This window comes from Crocuta crocuta, unplaced genomic scaffold, assembly GCF_008692635.1.
Source record: "Crocuta crocuta isolate KB4526 unplaced genomic scaffold, BGI_CrCroc_1.0 scaffold384, whole genome shotgun sequence".
NCBI classification, from domain to species: domain Eukaryota; kingdom Metazoa; phylum Chordata; class Mammalia; order Carnivora; family Hyaenidae; genus Crocuta; species Crocuta crocuta.
In genome coordinates this window covers 3,083,702-3,093,664 of record NW_027532182.1, presented here as the reverse complement: position 1 = coordinate 3,093,664, position 9,963 = coordinate 3,083,702, and positions in this window count along the sequence as shown.

Here is a 9,963-nt window from a genome sequence, read left to right as displayed (position 1 = left end):
TTAAGTATCTGTTTAGGTGCATTTTTTAAAAGATGAAGTAATTTTAATATTTCTAAGTATTTGTGATAATGTCTTAAAATGGCAATTTTTTAGACTGGGTCTACAAGACTTGAAGTGGTTTGATCATATCAACGGTACATCAACTAAAAGATACATCATCATTTTAAGTACAACTAAGAATGAAAACATGCTGTCACTGATAAGTTGGTGTTTACAGTTAGATGTGTTCCAATTTTAAAAAGGTGAAAATGGGTGTTGGGGAGTAGCCATTAAAACTGATGAAATATGAAACTCTTCTCATTTTTCAGGTAAAAAAAAAAATCCACCCAGTTCAGTAAAAAGACTTGGCTACTTCACTGCAGTGACTGAACTAGTTCCTGGTCCATCCAGAAGCCTCCACTCCCATGTCCTTTAACACCCATCCTTATTTTTCATCCACCAAAACAGCTTTGTCCATCCTAAAGTAAGTGAAGGTAGAGAGTAGGGCTAGATACCTAAGCTCACAGTAACAACAATAACAAAACCAAATTACTTTCAAATAAAACGTCTGCTTCCATGATTCCTAATATTGGAACATTTTAATTATTTTAATGTTTATTTTCGAAAGAGAGAGAGAAAGTGAGAGCAAGTGGGAAAAGGAGCAGAGAGAGAGAGGGAAACAGAGGGTCAGAAGCTGGCTTTGTGCTGACAGCAGAGAGCCAGACATAGGGCTCAAACTCACAAACCATGAGCATGACCTGAGCCAATGTCAGACACTAACTGACTGAGCCACCTAGGCACTCCAGATATTGGATCATTTTAAAGTTTATTTATTTTGTGTGTGTGTGTGTGTGTGCGCGCATGTGTGTGTCAGAGAGAGCAAACGAGCGAGCACGTTCGCTAGTACATGTAAGTGGGAGAAATGTGGAGAGGGAGGGAGAGAGAATCACAACACAGGGCTCCATCTCACTAACCTGACCTGAGCCAAAATCAAGAGTCAGCAGCTTTACCATCTGAGCCAGCCAGGCGCCCCTGATACTGGATCACTGTAAACAACCTAAAATTTTCTTCCTTTCATTCGTTGGTAAAACCGAACTAATGGTCTATTGATTCTACTGCACACTCAGCATTTCGAATGACCCATTACACTGGGGTTTCACCTTCATTTTCTGTTATTCAATCTTACAATTGATGGAAATTCTATGACCTTTTGAATTTGGGCATTTGTAGATCATCATAACAACATCATCTGAATGTCAGGTTCAAAGTATATAGGAATAAGCTCTCTTTATTGAGAATTATTTTTATTTTGTTCATAAACACCTAGAAGAAAACAAATTCTTAACATGAATAATAGTATCAGGGGCTATGAAAAATTAAAATTCACATTAAGAGGAAACTGGCTAGGGGCATCCTGGTGGCTCACTTGGTTAAATGGCTGACTCTTGATCTCAGCTCAGGTCAGGTCATGATCAAGTTCAAGCCCAGACACCCTGCTCTGCACTGACAGTGCAGAGCCTGCTTGGAATATTCTCTCTCTGTCTCTGTCTCTCTTTCTTTCTCTCCTCTCTTTCCCTCCCAACTCTCATTCAGTCTCTCTCAAAATAAATACATAAGCTTAAAAAAAAAAGAGGAAACCGTGGCTAATCTGTATGCCACGTAAACTATGCCTAAAGAATGGCTTAGGGAGTTACTTTGGCACCAAATGATTTTATTAGAACTAAAGATATGGTATTTTTTTAAAATTAACATGCAATGTTATATTTGCTTCAAGCGTACAATATAGTGATTCAACAATTCCATATATATTTTTAGTGCTCATCAAAATAAGTGTACTCTTAATCCCTTCCACCTATTTCATGCATCCCCCCACCAACCTCTGCTTTAATAACCATCAGTTTTTTTGGTAACTCTTTTTCTTCCCTTGCTTGCTTATTTATTTTTTTAATTTTTTTCTTTCATAGTTTATTGTCAAGTTGGTTTCTATAGAACACCCAGTGCTCATCTCAACAAGTGCCTTCCTCCATTCCCATCACCTCCCCTTACCCTCTCCCCCACCCCCTTCAGCCCTCAGTTTGTTCTCAGCATTCAAGAGTCTCTCATGGTTTGCCTCCTCCCTTTCCCCAACTATTTTTCCCCTTCTCCTCCCCCATGCTCTTCCGTTAAGTTTCTCCTGATCCACCTGTAAGTGAAATTATATGGTATCTGTCTTTCTCTGCCTGACTTATTTCACTTAGCATAACACCCTCAAGTTCCATCCACATTGCGACAAATAGCCAGATTTCATTCTTTCTCATTGCCAGGTAGTATTTCATTGTATAGATAAACCACATATTCTTCATCCATTTGTCAGTTGACAGACATTAAGGCTCTTTGCATGATTTGGCTATTGTTGAAAGTGCTGCTATGAACATTGGAGTACATGTGTTCCTATGCATCAGCACTCATGTATCCCTTGGGTAAATTCCTAGTGCTATTGCTGGGTCATAAGGGAGTTCTACTGTTAATTTTTTGAGGAACCTCCACCCTGTTTTCCAGAGGGGCTGCACCAGTTTACATTCCCACCAACAGTGTAGGAGGGTGCCCGTTTCTCCTATCTCATCCTCACTAGCATCTATAGTCTCCTGATTTGTTCATTTTAGCCAAAGAACAGCGTGAAATAGTATCTCAGTGTGGTTTTAATTTATATTTCCCTTATGATGAGGGAGGCTGACCACTGTATCTTGTGTCTGTTGGCCATCTGGATGTCCTCTTTGGAGAAGTGTCTATTCATGTCTTCTGACCATTTCTTCACTGTATTATTTATTATTCAGGTGCAGAGTTTGGTGAGTTCCTTATAGATTTTGGATAATAGCCCTTTATTTGATATGTCATTGGCAACTATCTTTTCCCATTCCATCAATTCCCTATTAGTTTTATTGACTGTTTCCTTTGCCATGCAGAAGCATTTAATCTTGATGAGGTCCCAATAGTTTATTTTTGCTCTTGATTCCCTTGCTTTTGGGGATGTGTCAAGTAAGGCATTGCTGCAGTTGAGGTCAAGGAGGTTATTTCCTGCTCTCTCCTCTAAGGTTTTGATGGTTTCCTGTCTCACATTCAGGTCCTTTACCCATTTTGAATTTATTTTGGTGTATGGTGTGAGAAAATGATCTAGTTTCATTTTTCTGCATGTTGTTGTCCAGTTCTCCCAGCACCATCTGTTAAAGAGGCTGTCTTTTTTCCATTGGATACCCTTTCCTGCTTTGTCAAAGATTAGTCGGCCATACATTTGTGGGTCCAATTCTGAGTTCTCTATTCTATTCCATTGGTCTATGTGTCTGTTTCTGTGCCAATACCATACTGTCTTGATGATGACAGCTTTGTAGTTAGCGGCTAAAGTCTGGGATGCTGATGCCTCCCTTTTTGGTTTTATTCTTCAACACTACTTTGGCTATTTNGGAAGAGATAGAAAATATGAACAGACCCATAACTAGTGAAGAAATTGTATCAGTTATCAAAAATCTCCCAATAAGAGCCTTGGGCCCGATGGCTTCCCTGGGGAATTTTACCAGACAATTAAATCAGAGTTAATACCCATTCTTCTCAAGCTATTCCAAAAAAAAATAGAAAATGAAGGAAAACTTCTGGACTCATTCCATAAAGCCAGCATCACTTTGATTCCCAAGCCAGACATAGACACAGCAAAAAAAAACAGAGAACTCCAGGCCAATATTCTTGATGAATACGAATGCAAATATCCTCAACAAGATACTTGCAAGTCGAATTCAACAGCACATGAAAAGAATTATCCACCATGCTGAAGAGATGGTTTTATGTCCCAGCTCCACAAGAAATTACTGTGTAAAATTTAGAATGTCAGTTAACCTCTCTGAGGCTGAGTTTTATATAGCAACTCCTGTATGCAAAGTAGATGGGAAAACCTAACTGATGGCTTTAGCAGGTATAAACCCAGCTAAAACTGAAGTGATACTATTGCTAAAAGGCAGGTAACAATTCATACTGAGGTATAACTGGCAGTGTCTATCATAAAAAACTAAATTACCTTTTATATTTAAATAAAGCCTACAAATGCAAATACCTTAAAGATACAATCAATGTCTTATTTTTGAACACTTTTTTTTTTAGATCTCTTAGAAATTTTCAGGCAGGAATTAATAACTTGTTTTGTTGTTGTTGTTGATGTTACTGTTTCACAGTCTTAATACCCTACTTTACGGAGGAAGCTTTGTGAAGCCAAGTTTAGTGAAATACTTGAGTCAACCAGAACTGTAGAATAGTTTCATTTAAACAACTTACGATGCCATTAGTGACACAGGTGAAGGCGTTTAAAATGCATGTTAGTTTTTAACCTGCCCTGTTCAATAAAGCGGCATTTTGTTGAGGCAAGATGATTATCTCTAAGATAATGTTCTTTCATCAAATTTCCCAATTTAACCCACTTCTGAGTTCTCACAGGGTTTGAGTATCATAATTGAATTGCTTTAGCTAATGATATCTCCTGATAGGCAGGCAGGAAAGCAGAGCAAAGTTCTGTGCAGGTGATGGTACAATTTGCCCTGGCATGAATATTCCTTTCTCGCAAGAGATGGAAGGAGAAACAAACAAAACAAAAACAAATAGGTTCTTGAACAAAGATGTATTAAATCTAAATTTAAAGATCTCCTTAAGGTTAAATTTTCTTAATTTTCTTAGAATCTACGCCACCCTAGTATATGGTGCAAGCTTTGAGTTTACAATACATCAAACAAGTTTTGCATTGTACTTGAGGAAAAAAAAAATTGAGGAAGAAACAACTTTTCATCTCAAAATGTCCTAATTGATAACCCTTGCACTTCACAAAGCAGGGAGTCATGCAGTCTGAAGGCAACATTTTCAATACACAGACCCACTCTAACCTAGTTAATTAATTGGTCAAAATAAAGTGGAGGTTGTTTGTTTTGTTAAAGAATGCTGGGAATTATGGCTATGACTGATTGAAGCGATTCGCAAATCCTCTCCTCAAAAAGCTACTATAAAGCTGAACAACAGACGAAAAACATAACAAAATGAGGAAAACAATTTCAGTGCTCGAAAAGCCAACTGAAAGTAAAATACAATCTGAAAAGTATTTATGGTTTAAAAACAGCTGGACATGAAATAATAGTGAAGGTCTATGGCATTCTGGCCCGGGCATGATCCCATCTTCCCCATCCCCAACTCTGCACAGTGGTTCTGCTAGGATAGGCCAAGACACAAGGACTATCAGAGTCTCGGCAGCATGAAGAAGGATCTCACTTTATTTGGCTTGATAAGCAACACCTGTGCCCAGCAACACTATTAGTGGATGTGACTTCTCATCGGTAGGTGAGGGGGGGCAGAGGGTCAACATATCATGTCCACTACCTTGATAATGAGATGTTAAAGACAAGCATATTCCTGACTAAGACTGATCATGGCAACAGGAAAGAAAAGCAGCAGCAAAGTATTTCATAACATAGGACTAAATAAAAACTTCCAATTTTGATGAAAATATTATTTACACAACCAAGAAACTCAACAAACCTAAGCAGGATAAATACAAAGAGATCCATATTTAGACACATCATATTCAAACTACTGAAAGACAAAGTCAAGATCTTGAAATCGGCAAAGAAAACCAATTCATTACATAAAAAGGAGCCTCAATATTAATGGTTTCTCATCAGAAACAATGGAGTTAGTGGGATGGCATATTCAATGTGGTAGAAAAAAATGTAAACAGTCAACAAAGAATCCTATACATTGCAAAACAACTCTACAAAAATAAAGGTAAAATTAAAAAAGAGAAAAATTTATGCTGGTAGAAATGCCTTACAAAAACATGAAAGGAATTCTTTCAGGCTGACAATAAATGACACCAGTTTGCAAATGAAATCCACAGGAGCAAATTAAGATTACAGGAAGTGGCAGAAACATGAGTTAATATAAACAATATAAACTTAAATTTGTTTTCTATAGGTTTATATAAATATATAAATATGCTTTTCTCTCCTTTCGGAACTTTTATAGAAGTACAAAGGTTATATAAAGTGTTAAGAATAACACTGTATTGTTTGGGCTCATAATATGTATAAATATAACATATTAGAGAGTAATAGCAAAAAGGAAGGGAGAGGGAATGAATGTATTGTGGGAAAAGGTCTGATAATTTAACCAAAATTGGGTTAGTATTAAAGTAGTTTGTGATTAAGTTAATATGAATATTATAATACTTAAAACAACCATCAGAAAATAGCCAAATGAATACTGAAAAAATCAACAGATGAGTAGAAATTCTACATTAAAAAATATGTATTTAGCACAAAAGAACATAGTCTTTGAGTAACAGAGAAAAAATAAATGACAAGACAAATTAGAAACCAGAAGGTAAATTACAAATGACAAAAATCGACCCAACCATATCAATAATTACACTGAATAGAAATAGCCTAAATACCACAATCAATAGGCACTGATTATTAGACTGTATATGGGGGGCATAAAAGGAAGGCCAACTATAAGCTGTTTCTAAGACATCTGCCTTAGATGAAGAGACAAGGATAAATTTAAAATAAAATGATACAAAAAGATTTATCGTGCCAAGAGTAAACATAAGAGATCTGAAATGTTATATTAATATAAAACAAAATAGACATGAAAGAATTATATAATTTCATAATGATAAAAGGGTCAATAAATCAAGATGATATAACAATTATATAAGCACCTAACAACACTGGCCCAAACTATAAACACAAAATGGACAGAATTGAAGGAAGAAATAGGTGATTCACCGATAGTCATGAGAAAGTTTGATAATTTTCTCATTGATAGTACTCAGAAAAATTAGAAAACTACATAGAAGACCTGAGCAAAAGTATTAATCTAACCAATATCTATAGCTAATTCCATCCAACAATAGCAGAATCCACATTCTTTTCATGCATCATTCTCCAGGATAAAACAAGTCATACTACATTTAAAAGTACTGAGGAGTGCTTGTATGGCTCAGTTAAGTATCCAACTCTTTATTTCAGCTCAGTTCAGGATCTTATGGGCATAAGATGGAGCCCTGTATCAGACTCTGCGTTGAAAGCTTGGAACCTGTTTAGGATTCTTTCTCTCCCTCTCTCGCTCTCCCTCTGCCTCTCTCTCTCAAAATAAATAAATAAGTATCTTATACAAAGGGAGAGAAGCACTAAAATCACACATAGTATGTTATCTGATGCAATACTGTGATTTATAGGCATATGTAGTTAGTCATTCAGATGACCAAAATATATTTTTCATATGCATTTGTCTTCATCCATAGTTACTGGCTTACAGCTACCAAAACCCTTGGAATTTCCTAAGTGTTAAGAATGAAACAGGTATCTTTTGTCATATTAATAGTGGTGACTTTTGGACTCCACCCCAAGGGCAGGGGCTGGTTGCTAGAAGGACCAACCATGTAATTAGAGTGTTGAAACCTTCAGTCCCACTGAAGAGGATGGAGGTTGAAGCAGCCAATGGCCAAGGACTTAGTCAATCATAACTATGCAATGAATCCCCCATAAAAACTCAAGAGTGACATACCTGGGGAAGGCATGGAAATTCCGTGCCCTTTCTCCATACTTCACCCTATGTACATCTCTTCATTCGGTTACTGAACTGTTTCCCTGAGTTCTGTGAGCCATTCTAGCAAAGAGGAGTGAAAGAACTGAGGAGGAGGTTGCTGGAGCCTCCAATCTGTAGTCAGTCTATCAGCACATTTAGCAGCCTGGAGCTTTCAGCTGACATCTGAATTAGGGGGTGGGATAGAAAAAGTCTTGAAAACCAAGTCCTTTACCCCTTAGCCTGTGGAATCTGATGCTAACTTAGGGCAGGATCAAAGCTGAGTTGAATTCTTGGACACTTCGCTGTTGTCCAAGAATTGTTTTGGTGTTCTCTCGGAGGGGTGGAAACCTTCATACACATATGGGAATTGGATGTGTGAACCCAAAAATAATTGGTGTCAGAGGAGCTGACCACAATAATACATTAGAAATCAACAACAGAAGAAATATATGTAATCCACCAATATTATTAATTTAAACAACACTATTCTAACTAACTCATGGATCAAAGGAGAAATCACAGGCAAAATACAAAAATACCCTGAAATGAATGAAAATGAAAACACAATATACCATAATTTATGTGATGCAGCTAAAACCACAAATAGAAATTTATAGCCATATAGCCTATATCAGAAAAAAAGAAAGGTCTCAATAATGACCTACACTTCCACATTATGAAACTAGATATCCATGAGCAAAGTAAACCCTGAAAAATTGGAAGCAAAGAACTAAAAACTATTAAATAGAAAGCAGATAAACAACTGAGAAAAATCCATGAAACCAGAAGTTTTTCCTTTGGAGAACTAAAAAAAGGAAATTATCAAAAACCAGAAAGAAAACATGAGACATCTTTAATGACGTTATCAAAATAAAAACATGTAAGGGATTATTATAAATAACTTTATACAAACAAATTACATAAAACTGAGATGAAACAAAAAAATTCAGAAAGAAATGACCAAAACGGACTTGGGAAGAAAAAGCACATCTTAATATACTTATAAAATATAAAGAAATTGTTCAGTGAAAACATTCCCACAAAGAAAAGCTCAAGTCTTGGTGAATTCTATCAAAGGATGGAATTACTATAATTTTTTACAAACTTGTTTTTTTAATTTAAGAAGAAACACTTACCAACCCATTTTCTAAGATTAGCATTATTTGGTTACTCAATCCAGACATAGAGAACTCAAGAAAATAGTACAGAGAAATACCCACCTTGAATATATATACAAAATACTTGATAAAATGTTAGTAAACTAAATAAAATATTATGCATTAGAATTGTTTCGGGGCACCTGGGTGGCTCAGTTGGTTAAGCGTCTGACTTGGGCTCAGGTCATGATCTCACGGTTCGTGGGTTCAAGCCCCGCATCAGGCTCTGTGCTGACAGCCAGCTCAGAGCCTGAAGCCTGTTTTAGATTCTATGTCTCCCTCTTTCTCTGACCCTCCCTTGCTCATGTGCTCACGCTCTCTCTCTCTCTCTCTCAGAAATAAATAAAACATTGAAAAAAAAAATAGAATGTTTCAGTTAGCTCAGGTTGCTGTAACAAGATACCATAGACTAAGTGGCTTAAACAACGGAAATTTATTACTCACAGTTCTGGAGGTTGGGAAGTTCAAAATCGAGGTGTTAGTCCATTTGGTTCTTGGGGAGAGCCCTTTTTATTTGGTTTGCAGACGGCATTTTTCTCCTTGTATCCTGACATGGTGGAAAGCAGAAAAAGAAAAAAAGATCTCTCCTGTTTCTTCTTATGAGGACACTAATGTTACTATGAGGGCTCCATTCATGGTAGCCCTCCCAAAGATTTACCTCCTATTTACCTATTTACCTCCCAAAGATTCCATCTCCAAATACCATCAGGTTGGGGTGTTAGAATTTCAAGATCTGAATTTGGAGGTGACACAAACATGCAGGCTATAACAATTAACTAGATGGTACTTATCTCAGGAATGTAATATTAGTTTAACATATTAAAATGAAATAATGTCATACACCGTGTTAACAGAATGAAATACAAAAACAGATGACCATATCATTAAACACAGAAAAAGCACCAGAAAAATTCAAAACAAGAATCCATGATTTAAAAAAAACAATGATGAAGAACATCAACCTACTATGAATAATAGGAAACAACTTCTTCAACCTGATTTAATCTCTATGCATTCCATACTTCTAACATAACCCATAGTGGTGAATATGAGCTTTCCTCCAGAAATAAGGAACAAGTCAAATATGTGCATTCTTGCCACATCTATTAACCTTTTACTGAAGGTTCCTACTATGGCTGACAAGAAAAATAAAAAGTAAAATTATCTTATTTGCAATTGACATGATCTTCCTATAGAAAATATTATGGAGTCTACTATTATTAAAACTAATTAA